Source organism: Desmodus rotundus, chromosome 1 (assembly GCF_022682495.2).
Source record: "Desmodus rotundus isolate HL8 chromosome 1, HLdesRot8A.1, whole genome shotgun sequence".
Classification (NCBI taxonomy): domain Eukaryota; kingdom Metazoa; phylum Chordata; class Mammalia; order Chiroptera; family Phyllostomidae; genus Desmodus; species Desmodus rotundus.
This window is the reverse complement of record NC_071387.1, coordinates 41563578-41586125: the sequence shown is the minus strand read 5'-3', so window position 1 is coordinate 41586125 and position 22548 is coordinate 41563578. Positions and strand designations below refer to the sequence as shown.

The window sequence follows — 22548 nt, the reverse complement described above, 5'->3', positions numbered from 1 at the left end:
ATAAACAGACTTTCTTTTAACTAAGTGAAGCTGACATTGCACACACCACTTGTATTCCCATTCCTGTAACCAGACCTTAGCCATGCAGACATATGTTGCAATAAGCGAGGTTAGGAAAACAGCTGTTAGCTGAGCAGCCATGTGCTAAGGAAGAAGGTGAGACTGGATTTGAGTCAACATCCAGAAGTCTCCACCAAGATCCGTTTCTTTCATCTTTGTTAATAATAAAAGGGAATTTTATTTAGGGGAAAAAGTTTCAACTAAAATAAAAAAACTCTCTTGCTGCTTGCTATGGTCATATGACCAATATGTAGGAGTTGATGGGTGACGTTTCTGGAACAGATCCTTCAAATAAGGACAGCTAACTTGGTATACACCTCTTTCTCCTTCCCATACCCTATTTACTACCTGGAATGCAGCGTTACTGTTGGAATTCCAGACAGCATTTTGGAGCATGAGGCACACTGAGAAGGAAGATCAAGCGCTCACGATGCGAAAGACAAAGTCAGAGAGTATCTCGGTGGATGCTGACGTCTCAGTACTACTGCACCAGCCCTGGATGGCCCATCCCTGAATTTCTTTTACATGAAAGAAAAATAAACTCCTATCTCATTTAAATTTTTATTAATTATATTTTATTGATTATGCTATTACAGTTTCCCCTTTGTCCCCATTCACCCAGCACTGCCCACTCCCTCAGGCAATTCCCCCCACCATCGTTCATGTCCGTGAATCATGCATATAAGTTCTTTGGCTACTCCATTTCCTATACTGTACTTTATATCCCTGTGGCTATTCTGTAACTACTGCATTTTTCGGACTATAAGACGCACCTCCCCAAATTTGGGAGGAAAACAGGGGAGCATCTTATAGTCTGAATGTAGCTTACCTGGCTCACTGGGGGGTGGGGGGGTGGCGGTGGAATGGGGTCTTTTTTCCTATTTTCCTCCTCTAAAACCTAGGTGCATCTTACAGTCCAAAAAATATGTACCTTATTGTACTTATTTACCCCCTCACCTCTCCACGCATTCCCCCAAACTCCCCTCCCACCTGGCAACCATCAAAACACTCTGTGTATGCATGACTCTGTCTCTGTTCTTCTTGTTGGTTTAGTTTGTTTTTTAAATTCAATTGTTGATAGATATGTATATTTTGCCATTTTCTTGTTCATAGCTTTGATCTTCTTTTTCTTAAATAAGACCCTTTAACATTTCATATAATAATGGCTTGGTGATGATGAACTCCTTTAGTTTTTCCTTGTCTGGGAAGCACTTTATCTGCCCTTCAATTCTAAATGATAGCTTTGCTGGGTAGAGCAATCTGGACTGTAGGTCCCTGCTTTTCATGACTTTGAATATTTCTTGCCAATCTCTTCTAGTCTGCAAGGTTTCTTTTGAGAAATCAGCTGACAGTCTTATGAGAACTCCCCCATAGGTAATTAACTGCTTTTCTCTTTCTGTTTTAAGATTCTCTCTTTATCTTTAACCTTTGGCATTTTAATTATGATGTGTCTTAGTGTGGGCCTCTGCATCCACCTTGTTTGGGACTCTCTGTGTTTCCTGAACTTGCATGTCTATTTCCTTCACCAAATTAAGGAAGTTTTCTTTCATTATTTTTCCAAATAGATTTCCAATTTCTTGCTCTTTCTCTTCTCCTTCTGGCAACGCTATGTTGTGAATGTTGGACCTCTTGAAGTTGTCCCAGAGGCTGCTTACACTATCCTCATTTACTTTGGATTCTTTTTTTCTTCTTGTTCTGATTGGTTGTTTTTTGCTTCCTTATGATCCAAATCATTGAATTGCTTCTCAGCTTCATCCACTCTACTGTTGTTTCCCTGTAAATTGTGCTTTATTTCCATTAGCCTATCCTTTGTTTCTGACTGGATATTTTTTATGCTGCTGAGGTCCTCACTAAGTTCCTTGAGCATCCTTATAACCAGTATTTTTAACTCTGCATTTGATAGATTATCTCCATTTCATTTAGCTTTTTTTCTAGAGTTTTGATCTGTTCTTTCATTTCTGCCGTGTTTCTTTGTCTTTTCATTTTGGTAGCCTCCCTGTGTTTGTTTCTGTGTTTCTGGTAGAGCTGCTTAGGCTCTGTGTTTGGTAGCGTGGCCTAATGTAGTAGGTGTCTTGTAGGGCCCAGTGGCACAGCACCCCCTATCACCCAAGCTGGTTACTTGAGGTGCACTCTTTGTGTGGGCTGAGTACACCCTCCTCATATAGTTGAGCCTTGGTTGCTGTTGTCAGATCAATGGGAGGGATTTTCCTATTGGAGAGGCCAGTCAGCTGCAAGGACTTGCAATGACCACTTACCACCAACCTCCACCCTCCTTGGAGGATCAGTTGTGCAGGGACAGGGTGGTGGTGCTCCAAGGTGGTGTGTAGCTGCCCACTAGGTGCACAGGCTCTGGGGTTTCTCAGGTGGCACAGGTCAAGGTCAGCCCCCACCTGTGTTTTGCCTGGGGTAACCCTGCCTGAGCTATAAAACAATCTGAGATGGCTGCTACCTGTGCTGAACTTGGATATTGCCAAGAGAAGCCAAGCTGTGCATCTAGGCTGGCTGCTGCTAGTGCCGGGACTGGCTCACTGAAGCCAGATGTTGCTTGTTAGAGGGATTTAGGAAATTGTGAAGCATGAGCCAAGACCAGCCATTCATATGGAAAACCAGCTTGGATGGGCCCCTAAGTTGGGCGGGGCAGAGTCTCTGGGGATCTCCAAGATGGGTCAAAGAATGTTAGCCAGGTTGATGGAGTCTCAGATATGGCAACAGCTTGCTGGCCCTGTCGGGGGAAAGTTTCGAAAAGGGACAGTGGCCTTTGTTCACCTTGATGCAGACTTTTCAGTTTCTCCCTGTATGCCACTGGTGCCTTTCAAGCTGCTACCCTGGTAATGGAGTTCAGAGGAAGTAAGTCTGAGCAGGTGAGTCCATGTGTGGGTTTTTTACATGGAACTGCTTAAGGCTCCAATAGTTTCTTCCACTGACTCAATCCCCACTGCTTTTTGCAGCCAGAAGTTGTGGGGACTTTTCTTCCTGGTACTGGAACCCTGGGCTAGGGGTCCTGGTATGGGGCTGGGACTTCTTGGTACCAAGACATCCCTCCCAAATTTTTATCCACCACAAGAGGGGCCAGCTCGTTCCACATCTGCACCCTTCCTACCAGTCTGGATGAAAGTGGTTTCTTTAAACCCATAGTTATCAGACTTCCATTCAACTCGATTTCTGATGGTTCTGAGTGATGACTGTTCTATATTTTAGTTGTAATTTTGATGTGGTTGTGCGAAGAGGTGAGCCATGTCTGCCTACATCACCACCTTGACCAGAAGTCCCATTTCTTCTTTCTTTAATTTGTTAATGTGGTATTTGCTGTGGATTTTTTAAAAACTTCTACATGCTAAATGCTGTAATGCCTGTCTCAACCTCTTTCATTATGTCCAAACTTATTTATCCAACAATATCTTTGAGATTACTCTTGAATACCTAGCAGGCATCTCATTAAAAAGGTTTAATAGCTAGTACTTAAATAGACTCCACACATTCTCCTCTCCCAGTGATCCTCCCACTTGGCAACTGGCACCTCCATTCACGTAATTTCTCAGCCTCATATTTGAAATAAACCTTATCTACTCTCCTTCCCTCACATCCCATATCAAATACATCAAAAAACCATACCAGCACTGTTTTAAATATATACCGGAGTTTTTCCACTCATCAGCACCTCTCTCTCTTCTATACTGGCACATGTGGCTTAAGTTAAGTCCCTTGGGAACCGATTCTGAGATGAAGATTTGCATGCAGAAAATTTACTAGGGAACTCCTTTGGGATAAACAGTTGTCAATGAGAGATGAAATATGATTGGGCATAGGGAGAATTAAATTGAAACAGAGTTGCAACAAAGGTCTCAGGAGTTCTGGAGCTGGGATGGAAGGGGAATAGACATTAGACCTCATGGTTGATTGTCATTGGAAGCAAGCTGCCCTGGGCAGTGGTGTTACATTGAGTATAGCAGGCTCTCTTTGACAAAGGGCAATTCCTAGAGAGGATTTCATTGAGAGCTATCAAGTACCAACATTCCTGACATCTGGGGAAATGAATTCCTCAATTCTGAAAGGGGGATCTTGGTGGAACACCACAGCATCCGCTATGCTGTCTCCCCATCAACTCTCCCAGTCCTACTCCAATAGTTTCTTAATGGTCTCCTGCTGTCCCTGATCTATCAGATATCAAAAATTATACATAAAATGATAGTAATAAAAAAGAGAGGTTGGCACACAAAAGGAAAAAAGTATAGCAGAACGGAAAGTCAAGAAACAGACCAACACAAATATGGTCACATGATTTATGACAAAAGGTCACGTGATTTATGACTATTTTTTAAAAAACAGTGAGGAATCAATATCTACATGGAAAAAATCTTGTTCACTATATTATACCATGTAAAAAATTAATTCTAAATGGGTTGAAAATCTACATCTCAAAAGTAAAACTTGTTTAAAACCATATAGCTTCATGAGGTTAAGGTGGACAAAGATTATAATTTATAAGTGAAAACACTGATTATTGGACCATAGTAAAATTGTGAAGTTCAGCTCATCCAAAGGTACCATTAAGAGAGTAAAAAGGCAAGATACTTTCTCTGCTTACTTTCAGGATTTTCAGTATATCACTACTGCACAGCAATTTCAGTATCATCTGCTTTGATGTGGTTTTCTTTATGCCTAACTTTTTGGATATGTAGGTTTATCCCTGTCAAGAAACTTGAGAAATTATTCAAACATTTCATTTCAAAGTTGTTTTTCTGCATCTACTTCTTCTGGGACTTTATGTATTTTTTTTAAGATTTTATTTATTTATTTATTTATTTTTTTTAGAGAAAGGGGAAGAGAAGGAGAGAGGGAGAGAAACATCAATCAATGTGAGGTTGCCTCTCGTGTGCCCCTTACTAGGGACCTGGCCTGCAAACCAGGCATGTGCCCTGACTGGGAATCTAACCGACGACCCTTTGGTTTGCAGCCCACGCTCAATCCACTGAGCTACACCAGCCAGGTCTGGGACTTTAATTATACATACCAGAGACTGCTTGATATTTTCTCACAGGTCACTAAGGTTCTGTTAATTTATTATTTTAGCTTTTTATTCTCTCTATGCTTTATTTTGGATAGTGTCTATTGCTAAGTCTTCAACTTCAAAGATCTTTTCATTTGGAGTATCTAATGTTAGTCAACCCAGTACATTTTTTATTTCTTATCACAGTTGTTAGTTCTAGAATGTCGTTTTTCAAAGCAGTTTATATAAATTTCTCCTTATATTCCTTACTTATCCCCTCATTATGTTTGTTTTTCTTTTAAACAGTGATCTTGTTTTAAATCTTTGTCTGCTCATTCCATCATCTCTGTCATTTCTAGGTATTTTTAATTGATTGATATTTTCCCTCAGTATGGGTCAAATTTAAGGACATCGTATGTCAAAATGTTTCTGTTAATCTGGGATCATTGTTGTATTAATATTTCAGTGTGGGATGTGTCACACTAAATGTGTCATGTAAGTTTTTATTTCACTCTATGCAGAGTCCATAAGTGGAACTTCAATGTCTTACAGAAAGCATGTTTGATTTCTACCCTGACACCCACGGAGTCAAGCTCGTTTTTTGGCTTCCCAGGACCAGTGGGCACAGTTTTTCTGAGCTCTCCTTTTCCAGAAGTGGCAGCCCTACCAGAAACCTGGTTGTATCCAAGACTTATCCTTTTCAATGAAGCTGTTTTATTGGACACCTCCAGGAAATAACATTCACATGGGAGCTGAGCTTAAGGATCCCATTCACATTGTACTCTGCTTCCTCTAAGCTAGTGGGGGCTCAGTTCCAAGCTTGTAGTCCCAAAAGACTATGTTTCATCTGAGCTCTCCCCTCTGGGGGCTGCCCTTTCATTGTTTTGAACTCTGTTAAGTATTTAATGTTTTTTAACTGTATTTTACCCAGTAGTTCGATGTGTTGTGGTTGCCAGAAAAGGGTCTATATTAGTTCAGTCTGTCATGTCACCAAAACATTTTACTTATAAACATTTATTATAGCTCTATTTTTTACTTTTATGTTTTATATGTACTTTTATATTTTACTTACTTTTTATTTTGTTTGTTTTCAAAAATAGCTTACTTCATACTTTTATATTTTAATCCACCTACAGTTTATTTTTTTCAGATAATTGGAAGTGTGGCTGTTTAGAAAAGCCACTAAGTTTTGTCTGTTAATTTTGTATTCTGTATATGTTGTAGAACAAATATTTTGTTGTTGTTATTCATTTTCTTACATTTTTCTCCATATTCAGTCATATAATAGTGTTTTCTCTTACTGGTACATCTTATATGTACAACTCTTACCAGAATTTTTTTCCTATTTTATTGCACTGTCTATGATTTGCTATGATGAATAGTAGTGATGTTAGTAATCACCACGCCTAACTTTACTAGAGATAATTCTAAGTCACTATTACTTTCTATCAAGTTGGGGTGGGTACGGAGATACACTGCCCGGGTCCCTTCTCAAGACTTGGCTGCCAAAGCTATCAGTTCCTTCAGGGTTTCCCTCAGCTTCAGAAAGCAGCCTCGGCCAAGAGCACACCATTACCAGTGTGCCCCATATCCAGTGACTGATCCAGGCAGGGGTACAAAGGCCCAAACCTACAGGTCCAAGACAACACTGCTGACAGGCTTGTCTCTCTGTCCAACCCTGCTGTCTACTATCTTCCACAGGGTTTGATCCCTAATAATGTCCTACACACTAAACTCTGTATTTCTCTCTGTATCTCTGGCCACATCCTATGGACAGTATACAGACCTCTTATTATTGTGTGTTTCCAATTAATTTGTAATTTTAGCTTTTTAAAATCTAATTCAAGATCCACTTAGAAAATGTTCCTAATTTTAGTTGTATGTGTGACTTACACATATATAGCTAACTTTGAATATTAATTTTTACATTTTGTTTATCATCCAAGAATGTAACCTAGTATATTTCTCTAGAATTTATTGAGATTTTATTTGTGGCCTAATGTTTGGTCTAGTGGTACATATTTTTCATAGCTATTAGAAAAAAATGTGATTTCCGGTTTATTGGAATACACTTAACAATATATCTACTAAATCATCTACTAACTGAAATTCAAATTTGCAAAGCTTTGTATTCTTATTTAAATTTTGAATATTTGATATATTAATTATGACAGAGTTATGTTACAGTTCGAACTATTGTCAAGCATTTTTCATTTTCTCTAAGCATTCCTAGCAGCTATTTCCTTTGTGTATTTTTGCCCTACGTTAGTTGGGGCTTGCTTTATACCTTTTATCTTCTTGGGGAATTCTACCTTTTCTCAGTAAACCCTTTTTAGTTTAATTTATTCTTTATTTTTAATCCTGGCATGTTTCACTAAATATTACCATCTGCTTTATTTTTGGTCGCCTTTACCTAACATAACGGTGTCTTTCCTTTCATTTTAACCCTTCTGTTTTGTGTTATTTTGTTTTTAACTGGGTACTTTTAACCCTTTTTGAAAGGCAGTGTCTTTCAACATGGGCATTTTACTACTCCTGGGTATAAAATGGTACATCCTTTTTAGATCTATACAACTTGGCCTGGAAAAGCAGGGAAATTAGAAAAAGGTAAGATAGGAATAATTTGGCATCAATAAGAGTTAGTCTTTTCACAAGAAATTAGAAAAGTTTTGAGCGGCCCATTTGTCTATGTTTTAAAAGGGCTACCAAGCCAATCTGCCCTTCGGACAACCGGCCAGGGACAAAGACATCCTGAAAAGAGGCTTCATCTAAAAAGCGTTGTGAAGAGAGTCATAAGAAGGTGTGCTCTTCTGGCTGTGGGGAGCAACAGCCTCCCAACTTCCTCCTTCTGCTCCAAGGCCGGAGACGAAGTGAAAATAAGTGGGTTTAAAAAAATATATATGTATGTAGAATGTGGTCAAAGCCTGATGTCAAAGAGTAGAAAAGAAGTTTAAACAAAGAACAGCAACAAAAATATTATTTGAAGACAGCTGCAATATACAAATCCATTTTAGGGCTCTGCCAAGCTTCCCAAACCTGTATCGCTGCTGTTGAAGCATATCATAGAAAATACTAAAGTAAACCCGTTTGTTGGAATCACTTATTTTCCCTCATACCGTTTATATCTGTGGCCCCATGTTCTCCAGTTTCAGATTGACAAAAGCCTGCTGGGAATAACTCATAAAGACTAAGGGCTTAGACTCCTTGTTTTGTTTTGTTTTTATGCTAACAAAAAAAAAAAAAAAAATGGCTGCTGAGTACAGATTCACATGCCTCTGTATGGTCAAGTGCTTTTTTGTGTTCATGGGCGCCTGAGGCCTGTTTATTTTGGGAGGTGTACTGGTATTCATTTCCACTAGAAAGTAGCAGAAGGAAGCAAGATCCTTTTTTTCCCACAGAAGGGGAGTAATAAATATTTTTTAGATATTTGGGAAGGAAGATCAGTGATAAGCAGGAACATGCCAAGGAATATTACATATTCTGTTTTAGGAACTTGGGAAGTGCTTAGCAAGAAATCAGAAAGGCTGCTTTTGTTGTGAGGAAATGGCAATTTGAAAGTAATCTATTTCTAAATCTCAGGGGTAGTACTACGAGACTATTCCAGGGTCTGAGATCTAAGTACAAAGGAAAGGGGAAATAAGAAATAGGGAACAAGAAGGGCTGAATTTAGCAAAGAGCCTATTCTGCTGAAGAAATGCTGGACACAGGTCCTACACCAGGCAGCAGACATTCTTACGCAGGGTAGTTTGAATTACCAATAGCTTCCCAAGTGGAAGATCAGTTAAGAATGGAATCACACAGGGCATTCAATATGAAAGAACATGGCACACTCACTTATAGAAGGTAGGCCTATTTCTTTCTCAGTTTTTAATTTTAGACACATGCTCTTCTAAGCTAAAGACACTGAAGGTTCCAGTGTCATTTCATTACTGAGCATTTCTTCAACACTCACCTGCCTGACTACTAAAATAAATTTATCCAAAAAGACAAAGTTCTCAACCACTTAGGAGCTTGAACCCCAGACCAAAAGAACCCATCTGAACTTCTAACCAAAAGTATTATGGGCACATGACTCATGGCAGCTCACATGATTTCTGGCTACAGACAACAGCTGCCCGGTCTCTGGAACAGAGGGACTGCAGTAGTTCATATCTGAGACCCAGGTGTGTGGAGAACAATACACCCCCTCCTGTGTCAGGTATAAATCTAGTCACTTAGATTAACACAGATGAGTAATATCTTCTACGGAGGGAACCACCAAGATTTAAGTCCAAAAATGTTTATTGTAGCAACGTTTTTTATAGTGGTAACAAGACTGGAAACAACTAAGGGCCATCATTGGGAATGGTTAAGTGAATGTTGGTACTTCCATTCTATGCAATTTTATACAGCTACTTAAAAATGAGTTAGACCCTATCAACTGATGGCAGAGTAGCTGACATTGTTAGAACACTTACTGTGTGTCAGCTCTGTGTGTACACCTTCCAGTCTTGTAAGATGAGAACTACTATTTCCCCTACTTTATTTGATAGATAAGGTAACTGAGCACAAGCATGGTTAAATAATTTGCCAAAGACTGGTAAATTATTTGCCAGAGCTGGTTAGCAAGGGACCAGGATTTAAGCCTAATCAGTTTGACTTGAGAATCTGTAGTTTCTGTACCTACACACAGCTTGCTTACATTTTGCAGAGAAATGGAAAGACAACATTTGAATAATAACAAACAGGCCAAAATTACATAACATGTTCATGTGTTTGTACAAATTTGTATGAGCATGAAGAAAAGCATGGAGGGATGCAACCAGGTTTTAACATGGATTAACTTGGGGAGGCAGATGTGGGTAGGGATGGACAGAATGAGAGAACTTAGAACTAACTATACATCTTTGCCATGCTTTTCAAGTTGTAGACAGCACTCGTCTAATAGTATCTCTGGTCTAGCTGATAAAGTTCTTTGTGCATCCAGAATGCATTCCAGGATTTATCCAAAGAACATTTATCAAATATCTCTATGAGCCAAGCACTAACCCAGGCATAGGGACACAGAGATTATACATATCCAGAGCAACTTCAGCCAAATGCAGGGGAAAAGCAAGTAGAGCATGTGGTAAGTGTTATGACAGCAACCAGGCAGAGACCAGGTGTCAGGGTGGGGGTGGGGTGGGGAGAATCGTAATCCTAAAATGTTTCCCTCGAAAGTGGCACCAGACAGCCTTAGCTTGGCAATCTCCTATGATCTTGTTATTGTCTCCTTTCACTTCATTTCAGTCCAGTATTTGTCTTAAAGTAAGAACAAGATAGATGAACAAGGCAGATAACAAGGGCTTTGGAATCTGGCAGCCTGGGTTTGAAAACCTAACCTGTAATTTACTAGTTGTGAAACCTTGGGCAAAGTGTGCTTAATTTTTCAAAATCTCAGATCCTTCATCTGTTAAAGGCTGATAATCACAACTATTTTCAGCCCAAGGTGAATGTTCTGGGTATCTATGACTGCATTGAAAACCTCCCAAAATGTAGAGGCTTAAAGTAACATCATGCATTTTGCTAGTGAATATGCAGTGTAGGCTGAGATCAGTGGGGACAGTTCACTCCTGCCCCACACAGTATCAGGTGGGATGGCTTGACCACGGCTGGAAGATCCACTTTCTCATTCACTCTTGTGGCTAGTTTCTTGGTACTGGGTCCTTTCCACACTGGTTTTTCCATGAAGCTCTTGGGGCTTTCTCATTACATGGAGCCTAGATTCTAAGAGCAAATGTTCTAAGGGATAGGAAGCACAAGCTGGCAATCTCTTCAGGCTGGGCTCAGACATTACAAAGATTCACATCTGCTAGATTCTCTTAGAAAAAGTGGTCACAGAGCCCACTCTGATTCACGGGAAAGAGAGCATTGGGAAACTTTGAGGAATGCACGTCTATACAACTCATGGCCAGAGAAATTCCTAATGCAAAGAAATGCGAGTTCTGGTAGTAGCAGTCTGGGCCTGTGTGAACTGGAGAGAGAAGTCTGAGTGGATATGACTAAGGCAACAACAGTAGAATACTTCTACCAGATCTACCCCAGACTGTGAGCGCCTTAAGTTATGCGAATCTTTGTGGAAAGAAAATAAGTATTCAATAAGTGATTAGAAAATGAATAAATGAATGAGTGAATGACTAAATGAATATAAGACAATTGGCTTTAAATGTAAACATGAAGAAAAAACAAACTAACTAGAACCATAGTGCGAGGGTCAGCAAACTATAACCAAAATCCAGCCTAATACCTGTTTTTGTAAATAAAGTTTTATTGGAACACAATGGCACCCATTTTCTTATGTGTTGTTTATGGCTGCTTTCTCGCCACAATGGCAGAGTTGAGCTATTGTGACAAAAACCTATGGCTCACAAAGTCAAAAATATTTTCTGTCTTTTTCCAGAAGAAGTTTGCAGACCTCTGTAGTAGAGTGCTGAAATCTGAACAGTCTATGCCTACCCCTCTTATCGGTTCTCCCTTATTTCCTGTTTCCTTTCCTTTATTATTACCCATCTATCATTTTGTACTCAAGGCTTAGATACAACTTAAGGGGACAGAAGGGATTTAATCCTAAGATACAGAAAAGAAAACTCGACTTGCACCATTTCTATTATAATAGACGCAGCTGCCATGAATGGAAGGAGAGAAGAGGACAGTTAGAGCAGAGAATCTAAGTAAAATATGACGTTGTTATTAAACAATTCATTTAACTGACCCTTTTTTTTGTTGACAGAGCTTGACTGGTCGTATTTATATCACATTTGGCTGCCATTTTGCCAAGCGGTCTCAGATAGTTACCAATCAGGGTTATTGATAACAAGCAACAAAAACAAATTCTAGGTAATTTAGTCAGTAAAGAAAGGAGTTAAAAGATATTGAGATTTCTTTTTTTTTTTAAAGATTTTATTTATTTATTTTTAGAGAGAGGGGAAGGGAGGGGGAAAGAAGGAAGGAAAGATCAATGTGTGGTTGCCTCTCTTGTGGCCCTCACTGGGGACCTGGCCTGCAACCCAGGCATGTGCCCTGACTGGGAATCGAACTAGTGACCCTTTGGTTCACAGCCCGTGCTCAATCCACTGAGCTATACCAGCCAGGGCAAGATTTCTTTTAAGGAGATAAAAGATAGGAGATTTCATATCCAAGAAAGTTGAAGAACCAGATTGAGAGGCTACATAGCAAATAACAATACTCAAACTCTCTAACACTGAGATTTCTCTAACACTGAATTTAGGGTATCAGAGATACCCTAAATCTCAGTGTTCCATAAAGGACACCCTGCCTCTGAGGCTGGACAGGAAAACTCTCTTTTACTACTCTCATCACCCCTTCTGGACCTTGGACCTCACTCCGGGAAATACACTACTGCCTCTGGAAACTGGAGAGGGCCGTCCAGGATGCCACCGTCTTCACGGGTGATTATGCACAGTCCTGATTCTCTGCATCACCAATAACGTAGTCTGAGTCTGACAGTGGCAGCTGGTGGGAGTTTTAAGTCACATGCCTGAGTTTTAGCCTCAAGGGTGTCAGAGAAAGTGAGAATCTGGCTTCAGTGGTTAGAAGTCATCTGTCCCTAACTCAGAGTATCCTGAACTTTCGCATTTTCTTGACTTTCTTTAATGTTCTGTGTCCCAGGTACAGCAAGAACTTTTAAAGGCGATTCACCTGTTAACCTTTCTGTGTTGTTCACCTGTAACAGTACTTACTAAGGGTAGGCTGCATGAAAGCAGTAACTTTGACTGTGTTTTGATGCGAGTACATATCTGGTCTGGGTCTGAGCGTGGGCTTACCTCACTTATCCATACAACACTCACTGGCTGTGTTAAATTTGCTATGGCTCAACGCTTTCAAGGAAGATTTACTATTAAATAAAGAAGAGGGGTGTGGGATAAAGGGAAAGGGCTTTTTTGAAGTATGTTTTTTATTTATTTGTTAAACTGTAACAGGAAATGTGAGCGTGTTTTGCCACTGATAGGACAGAGTGTGCGTAGAGAGCAAGGTTGAAGGTACACTGACAGGGGACAACGGGTGGAAGGCGAAGTTTTCATATGGTGATGGTGCTTCAGCCCCAAAACAAAGAACGTCCAAATCATGACTTGTCAGTCACCACTCTTCCTTATGAATTCCCAGTGGAGGGGATCAAACATGAGGAATAACAGGCAAAAGGTAAACCCATGATTACTTTTTAAAATATCAGACGAGACAGACAATGCAAGACTCTCTCATGAAGTCTAGGTTCAAAAAGCTGGCGGAGACGGAGAGACCTAAGGCCTTCTATTCCCCCGCATGTAAGCAACACACTGAATGCACTTGCAGAAAACAGGATGGCCTATGCCCTGGCCCCCTTATATACATAACCTCACAGAAAGAAGAGAGTGAAGAGCAATGTTTCCCAACCTTGGCACTACTGAAATTTTGGACCAATAATTCTTTAGTGGGGTGGGGGGTGCTAACCTGTGCACTGTAAGATGTTTGGCAGCATCTCCTGACCTCTACCCACCGGATGACAATAGCACACTCCCTCCCAGTTGTGACAATCAAAAATGTCTCCAGACATTGACAAATGTCTCTGCTGGGGGGTGAACCCCCCCAGCTGGGAACCACTGGAGAAAACAATGCTGGCCTGTCTCTGGAAAGCAGACTCTGTTTTTTGTTCTGAGATAGGAAGGCAAGTGAGTAGAGCCCGCGTGGGGGATAGGCTTTTCAAACGCAGCAACCACACCCAGAAGTTAAAAACAAAAAGCACCCAGTGAATGTCCAGAGATCTTACCATCCAAGCTGATCAATAGCTCCATCTTTCTCAGGGAACCAGTACCAAGTGGGTAGAGACAACTGAAATGTCTCTTCCACTTCCATTTTCATTTTTGACTGCCTCTTAACCCCTGGGGTTGGCAAACAGAAATTATGGGCCACTGGTGTTGGGCTATCCTTTACTCATACAGGATGTGATGGTTAATTTTGTGTCTCAACTTGACTGGGCTAAGGGATGTCCACATAGCTAGTAAAATACTATTTCTGGTGTATCTGTGAAAATGTTTCTGGAAGAGATTAGCATTTGAATAGACTGATTTAAAAAGTACTGCCCTTACCAGGGCTGGTGGTCATCTTCTCGTCTGCTGAGAGCCTGAATGGAACAAAAAGGTGCAGAAAGGCTTAATTTGCTCTCCTGGGTGAGGAGACATCTCTCTTCTCTGGCCCTTGGACATCAGTGTTCTTGGTTCCCAGGCCTTCGGGTCTGGACTGGACTATGTCCCGGGCCTCCCGCTTGCAGAGCGCAGACTGTGGGACCTCTCGGCCTCCATAATCATGTGAGCCAATCTCTCATAATGTCTCTTTCCATATATAAATAACTACATATAGAAACTACAGTCAATTATACTATATGTATCTCCCACGGATTCTGTTTCTCTGGATAAACCGCACTAATACACAGGATTGGGAAAGGACTCCTGGGATACTAAAACTAAGAAAGTCCCAGCAGCTCAGGAGAAGCTGGCCACCTTATTAGAATCCCACATATTTTAAAGCAGTGGAGCTTCCTTCAGACTTGGCACAGTTGCCCCAACATTAGTCACTTCATTACTTTTCCTTAGAACCCTCCTAGAATATTTTAGTTTATTGTCCCCAAAAGCCTCTAAAATGAGTCACCACGGTACATTAAGTCCACTTAAGGGCCACAGGTCACTCAACACAAGAAATTCACCTTCTAGCCTACCTTTCATCCCTGTGTGCAATCATGGCGTTCAGGCTGGCTTGCCAGAGTTTAAACCACGAGTCTGAACCAAACAATAAAGAACACCCCCAAACTGAAAAATGTGAATTTTCTCCCATTTAATTCACTAGAGAGAAATGGAAGTCCTAAAACAAAATTCCCCTCCCTTCATTGAAGTTTAAGTCTGAAAGAAATTACAGTCAATTGTTCTCACCATCCTCCTTTCTTACTTTGTTCACTCTCAGCTGGAGTTGCTTCACTCCACAGAGTCTCAGTTCCTTTCTTCACAGCTGTGGCCTGGGATGGGTGGAGTGCCCTCAAACCTCTCTAAAAGTAGATGAATCCCAACCCACTCCACTGTCTCACCACTCTGGTTTTCTGAAGTTTTTAAGGGTCAGCAGAGCATACAACACATGAATGGATCAGCCCACACCCACGAAACACATGAATGCCAAGCCGCAACAGCAGTTTATTTCCAAGCAAAGTTATTTCTCTAGATCCCAGCATATGGTATAATCCAGACCACACTGCTGCTGGCAGTCAAAGAACAGAGCAGAGCCTTGATGTGTTCTTGGGCAAGGAGGCAGGGAAAGAGATGGGGGAATACAGAAGATGTGGTTCATGTTCTTTCTGTTCAAACTGTAAGACCAACACCTGCTTTATATGATGACCACATTCCTCTTCGAGTTTTGAAACAAACCTGAGCCTGGAGGTAAGTGTTTAGGCACAAGCTTTTGAATTTCCTTTTCAGCTCTTATACTTTTAATAATCTCATTGATTTTTTTCTCTATTTCTACCTGACAAATAAGGACTTCCACTTCTCTTCGAACGTTTGTTTAAAACAAAATTACCCCAGATGCCAACCCCCAACCACACCACAGCTGAACCCACAAACTTGGCTCACATCTATGATTTCAGCTTATAAAATTAACAAGGCAGAAGCAGCATGAGGCCATGTGCTGGTAGAGACCATGATGGTCAGCGGCTGGGACAGTGAATTCCAGGACCTAGGAACAAGCCACCTGAACCTAAAGCTGAATTTCACAGTGATTTTTCTCCCCCTTACAATCTCTTCAAAATAACATAAAGAGAAACTAGATTTGGAACTACCATTCTAGTGCCCCCTACCCATGCCAAGCACTAGGAATTTAAATCCAAATGTTTCATACATTAGTGCTCTCTAGTCCTCAGGAATTAAATAGCTTTTACTGTTTGGAATACTGGTGAAAAGCCCTGGCCAGTGTGGCTCAATGGATTGAGTGCTGGCCTGCGAACCTGTTGCCAGTTCAATTCCCAATCAGGGCACATGCCTGGGTTGTGGGCCAGGTCCCCAGTAGGGGGAGTGCAAGACGCAACCACGCATTAATGTTTCTCTCCCTCTCTTTCTCTCCCCCTTCTCCTCTCTAAAAATAAATAAGTAAAATCTTTTTTTTTTAATTTAAAAAAGTAAAATAAAATACTGGTGAACAAAAATACCAAAAACAAAAATATCTCCACGTAGCAGCACCCAAAACATCTGAATATCGAAGGTCTGCGTATCTTGAGATGAGCATTTTGTGACCACAAAAGTGCCTCTTTTCCTAACAATCTAATATTATCTCCGTTTACGATGCCAGCCATCACAGGTGCACTAACAGCCTCACTCTCCCTAAGCGGTACTTTGGCCCAAATACCAGTTCTTATGTAGGTATCCATATAAATAGTGATATCCATAGTGATATCCACACTCCGTATCGCTACGTAGCCGTTCAGAGAAAGAGGAGTCTTGTATGCAATTATGATTGCATTAATGCCAAGTAACCAAGAACCCTGCCCTGATGCTTACCGTTCCTTCTTGTGGGATTTTAGATCAAATATATGCAAGAAGCAATAACCAAATGGGAAACAAAACTGCCCTTTATTAGTAACAGCAAGAACCATATACAACCATGAACCTACCCCTGTGTATTGCAAGCCTGAAGCTATGCCATCATAGTTCAAAAACCCTTAGGGTTAGGGCTGGAATCTGAGGCTTATCTTTCTTGGAACTCCCGGAGTTCTTAGTGTATATCTTTCTTTTGTCATTTACCTCCCTGCTCTGTGCTTTATGTGATGATCTCCTCCCCATTATGAGATTCGCAGGCCATGAAGGGAGAGGCTGTCGGCGAGTACCTTGCAGCGCACAGCACACTGCCTTGCAGAGACAGGCACTGGCACACGCAATTGTGTTTGTGTTTCTTCACACTGCTATCCGTCACTGTGCAAGCGGAGCTGATTTCCTCAAGCAGAACCCTGTGCAAACATTATTTTAATAAATGTTCGAGAATAAAACTGTTTTGACCTTTTGTTAAAAAATTAGATTATGGAAAATGCTCCCTTGCCATGATCTTTCTCCATTAAAATCGCAGTCGTTTACATTTAAGCATGCATAAACCTAACACATCGTTAAAGTGAAAATAAACAGCATATAATACTACAAGGAAAAGTGCAAAGTATGTACAGGAGACTTACAGTTTCCAAAAAAAATTAGCAGGGAAGCATTCTCTACAAGAAATGTAACACGTTGACCTTGCTACCTCAATTCTCTGTTAACGCCAATAGACATACCTTTGTAGCTTCCTCTCAGGTCACAGACCCAAGAAAAGATGAAGGGAATGGTGTGGCTAAGAACTATTTAGCTACACAGTATTACATACCAGTCTGTCCCTGCACCCCTTCTTTGGTCTCTAGGTAGCTCATCAAAGGTGCTGAACATGAAATGGGCTGACCTCACATCATACCAGGACAAATGGGAGGGAATTACATAAAACTCACAAAAACATATGAAAATATAATCGTGTTCATTATATAAAGTGATGTTAAAATGCACATAAATAAACACATTTATTTGTTTTGAACATTAACTTTCACTAGTACAAATGTAAGTTTCCTTTACTGTCATGTCTGGTAAAATAAGCTTCTGAAATGCCATTCTGGCATGTGTCTGAACTCTTTTCTAAGAAAAGAGTTCAGGAGAAATGTTGCAGCATACTCCCCAACAAAAATAGCCCTGAGAAGTTCACGATTAGGTCTCCTGAAATAGATAAACTCCATTTTGATTCTTGACATTTATTCCGAAGATAGCAATGAAGGGAGATGGTACATCAACCATCTCTGGGCTGCTCCTACTACTGATTTTGGAACTTTGAACATGTGATTTTTTTAAAGTCACGTCTCCACCTGTGATCTAGATATACAGAAAATATAGCTATTAAGCAATGTACCTGAACTACAACTCCCAAATCTGTGAAAAGGAGAGGTCAGATCATGGGATAAAGCACAGAAAGGAAATCAGTCTCCTGAGAGTGATTCTGAGACTCACGAATGTGCCTTATCAGTGACTCTGCGATAGAACCAGCAGCAGTAGTCCAAGCCGCCCATCGGGAAGCAAATAATTATTCACTGGGAAAGGTAATTCGAATAAGGCTCGTACAGAGAGTAAAGTAGCATATGTAAGCAACACCATCAGATTAAAAAAATACCCTGGGAACAAAGAAAATAAAGTATATAATGAAAGAATATAAGCTGTAACAATGTAAAATTCCCCTATTTCCCTCTGCTAGTTTCTCCTCCCAACTCCTAAATTACCACTGAACTAAAACACAGAAGTGATAAGCATCACTTCAAATAACACAAAATGAAACCCTGTTCATGTTTGCAAATACGTAAAATAAAACATAGGTTACAAAGAATATGAATAATATTGAAATATAGTTGTCAAGGTACTAAAATGTTTATTGTAATAAATGAGGTCTGTCCAAAAAAATCCAACCATTGTTAATATAATGAGAACAGTTCACACAACATCTATGCAACCTGGCAGCCACGGAAAGTGGACTGGAAAGCACATGCATGAACAGTGACAACTTCACTGTACTAGTCAGTGGGGGCGGTAGATGCCGTTGAGTGAGATGTGTAGTGTGTGGCCATCGCATTCAAACTGAGCGAGTACAGCAATGAAACTGCATCAAATTTAGCATTAAGCTTGAACATTCCTCTGTGATTCAGGAGGCTGCAGCTATGGGCAACTGGTGATTGGCAGCTTCATCACAACAATGTGCCTGCTCATGCATCACGTCTCATGCAGAGATTTTTGGCAAATCCACAAATCACCAGGTGACTCAGCCCCTCTACAGCCCAGATTTTGCACCCTGTGATTTCTGGCTTTTCCCAAAACTAAAATCACCTTTGAAAGGGAAGAGACTTCAGACCATTGATGAGATTCAGGAAAATACAGAGCAGCTGATGGCGATTGGGAAAACTGTGTGAGGTCCCATGGTGCCTACTTTGAAGGGGACTGAGGCGTCATTGTCCTATGTACAATGTTTCCTGTATCTTGTATCTTCTTCAAGAAATATGTCTATTTTTCATATTTCACGGCTGGACAGATCTCATATGTGCTACTTTAATAATGAATAACAGTATTTAGCAGCAGATCTAACTACCATAATTTTATAGTAAGTTACATTAAAAGACATCTGCAACAACTTTAACTTGATATGTATATGAGAATCTCCCCTCTGAGGTCCCCAGACACATTTTTTTCACCATCAGTATGAGGGCTAACATATGTTTCAGATAAAAGGCCCCCTGAGGAGAAGCACTGAGAAGGCCTCTGACTATTTCAGTCCTTCTCTCCAAGATCTGAATCTGAGGATGGGGCCTAGTCATTGTGATTGCGGAGTTCTTCATGAGCACAACCAACCATAAGAGATTCCTTGAGACCGCTCATAAAGTAAGACTCAAGACTCTTGCAACCCCTTTCCCAAAGTCCACTGCAGACTAAAGGCTGTCGCTGAATTTAAAAACCCTTGCAACGTGGGCTAGCGAATACTCGAAGGCTGGTACCTGCACTGCCACAGTGATTTCACTTGCAATAAGTCTCACCACACAGAAAGCAAACCGGGATCTCCAATGCCAGCCCTGGGAAAGTTTGGGATTGGTGGAGCAGTGACTTTCCCCTTGAGAGCAGACTCCTGTCCGTGACATATTTGCTCGCTGGGGATAGGATTTCGGGTCACTGGAGCATGACTGCATCACTTCCAGGGACCTGGGTTGACCTTGGTGCCTCCAGTCTTAACTCTGTTACAGGTCTTCCTCTGGGAGCGTTGCCACCATGGTCTCTGTTTCCTACTCATTCCTGATTAGCTCTCATTCACAAGAATTCAGGCCACTCCGGGGGTTTGTGGTGAAATCTAACAATTTCTACATGTAATTTTCTCCCATTCTAGCCTACCCTTATTTCTTCAAGCAGCACGCCCCTATCCTTCATCATGAATGGCCAGTTGTAGATATCCCTTCAGTATAAACTAGTAACTAGAAGATTTTTTTCCTTTCGTGTTGATGCACAGTTATGATTACAATCGACTCCCAGTGGGTTCTATGGACCATTCCGCATGGTCCAACCGAGAGCACAGAGGAGCACTAAGAACATGTTGATGACAGGTGCCTGGGGCAGCGGCTCCCAAACTCTGCTGCACGTGACCATCACTTAAGGAGCTTTAAAAAATGTCAAGTCCAGAACACACACATGCCAAGTAAATCAGACTCTTTGGGGTGGGAGCCCTGCAGGCATCATTAAACTATTATCACAGCTGTGAAAAAGATGTAGACAAATAAAATGATTATCTCACTACATCTTTGGGTGGTGACTATGCATTACTCTTTTTTGTTTTCTAATTTTCTTTGCAATTTTAGACTTTTGTGACAACTGCCTGGCTTTTACAATACATAAACAGTTAATTCACTTTTGCTTTTATAAATAAACATTTAAATAGGAATGGAAACAGAGTCGCAAGGCATCACACTTTGTGGAAAGACAAAAAAATTCCCTTGTGCTGAGAGTGTGGGGAAAACGATGAGTAGAGGGAGTGGGAGCATCTGAAATGAACTCACTAGCCCCTCACTTTCCGGGGAGACTTGAGCTTCCGGTAAGGCCCACGAGAGGACAGCGCTGCAGCTCTTAGCCTCAGGTTCACGGGGTGTTTGAGTCTTGGTGAGTCCTGCAACTTCCTCAAATTGTGTGCAATTACTGAGTTTCTCTGAATATTTTTCTGGTGAAAGACTTGATTGAGTGAAGCAGATTCTCAAGGAAACTCACCACCCCACTGCTTCAGATCTTTGGGGTTGAAAGTGGGATTTGAGAATCACCTGTGTGGACACACCACAGGTTTTATCAAAAATGTAGGTTCCAAGTTCCACTCCAGGCCCACGGATTCAGAATTTTCAGAAAAACAATAAATACTTTTTTAAGATTATAAGTCAGTCCTAATTAGTCCAGGGGTCATACTTACACTAAAAACAAATCAGTAATTGCTACCTACATGTGGATAAATCTCAAAATTGGTATAAAAAAGGTCAGGTACAAAAGGCTATGTATTATACGATTCCAGTTATTTGACTTTGTGGAAAAGGTTAGCTTGTGAACACAAAAATTTGAGCAGTGGTTATGGGGGGTAGAGGGTGACTAAGGAATTGACTAAAAAGAGGCATGAAGGAACTCTGGGGATGATGAAAATAGTCTATACCTTGAGTTGTGGTAGTAGTTACACAATGTATATACATTTGTAAAAATTTATAGAACTCTAATATCTAAAAAGCTGAATTTTATTATATGTAAATTATACCTCGATAAACCTGCCTTTTAAAAAATTTGTTGTTTATCTCTAATTCAAATTTAACTGCTATTTTTATTTGCGAAATCTGGCAAACCTACCTGGTTAGGGAGTGAAAGAAACGTTTTAAAAACAACCTTCAGTAGTTCTAGGCACACTATACACAGACACGTCCTAACGGCAGTGCTGAGCTCTTTTGTGAACTCAGTACACCACCACCAATTACTGAACAAGTGAGATTATATCACTTGTTTACTAGAACCTAAGATAGACTCCGGGCTCTGCATAAAGGATTTTTACAGGTACTGAAAGCAGCCAGGTACTTTATACTGAAGAATGCCCTGTTTTGCAGTGAATAGTGGCTAGCAGGAAGGAATTTTTGTTTGGTCATTCCAGCCTGGCAATTTCAGACAGTGGGGGTTGGTGCCTCTTTGTGGGTTGAAATCAGGAAGTCTGAGTGAAAAGTTGCTAATGAAGGGGTAGTGTGTGTCTTTCTGTTTCAGAAAGGAACCTGTAGACTCTAACAATCATCTTTTCCTAAAAGAACACTGCCACCTAGCAACAGAATCAAGTATGCTTCCCAGGCTCCAGACAAAGAATTGACTCCAGCAATTTTCAAGTACACAGATTTGCAAACTGGGTTTTTGGTTGCTTTCCACTTACCATTCAGGGTGTGTAAGCTTCCCAAGGAATGCAGGGGGGAAAAGTCATCTACCAGTAGAGTCTAGGTTTGTGAAAAGCAAGTGGAAAGGGTCTTTAAAATAGGGCAGTAATATAAATAAGAATGGATTCCCTTTAGTATAAACTGGTAAATACGAGAATAAAATAAAACTAAATAGACTTTGTCAGAAGAAATTTTTTTCTGCCCAAAGCTGTGTAGATGAAATTCATCTTTCTGTTGTAATTCATAAAATGTCCACGTTTCTAATGGATGCAAAAGGCTGCATAAAAATTACCAACAAATAAAACATAGAACCTCACATATAAAAACAACATGACTCAGAAACATTAAGCTTGGCTTCCACTTGAGATTCCAGGATCAACCAACCACTCCCCAAATCTAGCTGACCCTGCAGTCTTCACACTCATCCCAGAAAACGTCACAAAGTCTCATGCCATATGTGTTTCTAATAGGGGATAAGTCT

General features: G+C 40.6%; 1 long non-coding RNA gene across 1 annotated transcript in view; it reads right to left on the bottom strand.

The window, feature by feature from the left end:
• Nucleotides 1-22548, bottom strand: part of LOC128780791 (uncharacterized) — a 57400-nt gene that overhangs the window by 18377 nt on the left and 16475 nt on the right. The gene's annotated exons all lie outside the window — the stretch shown is intronic.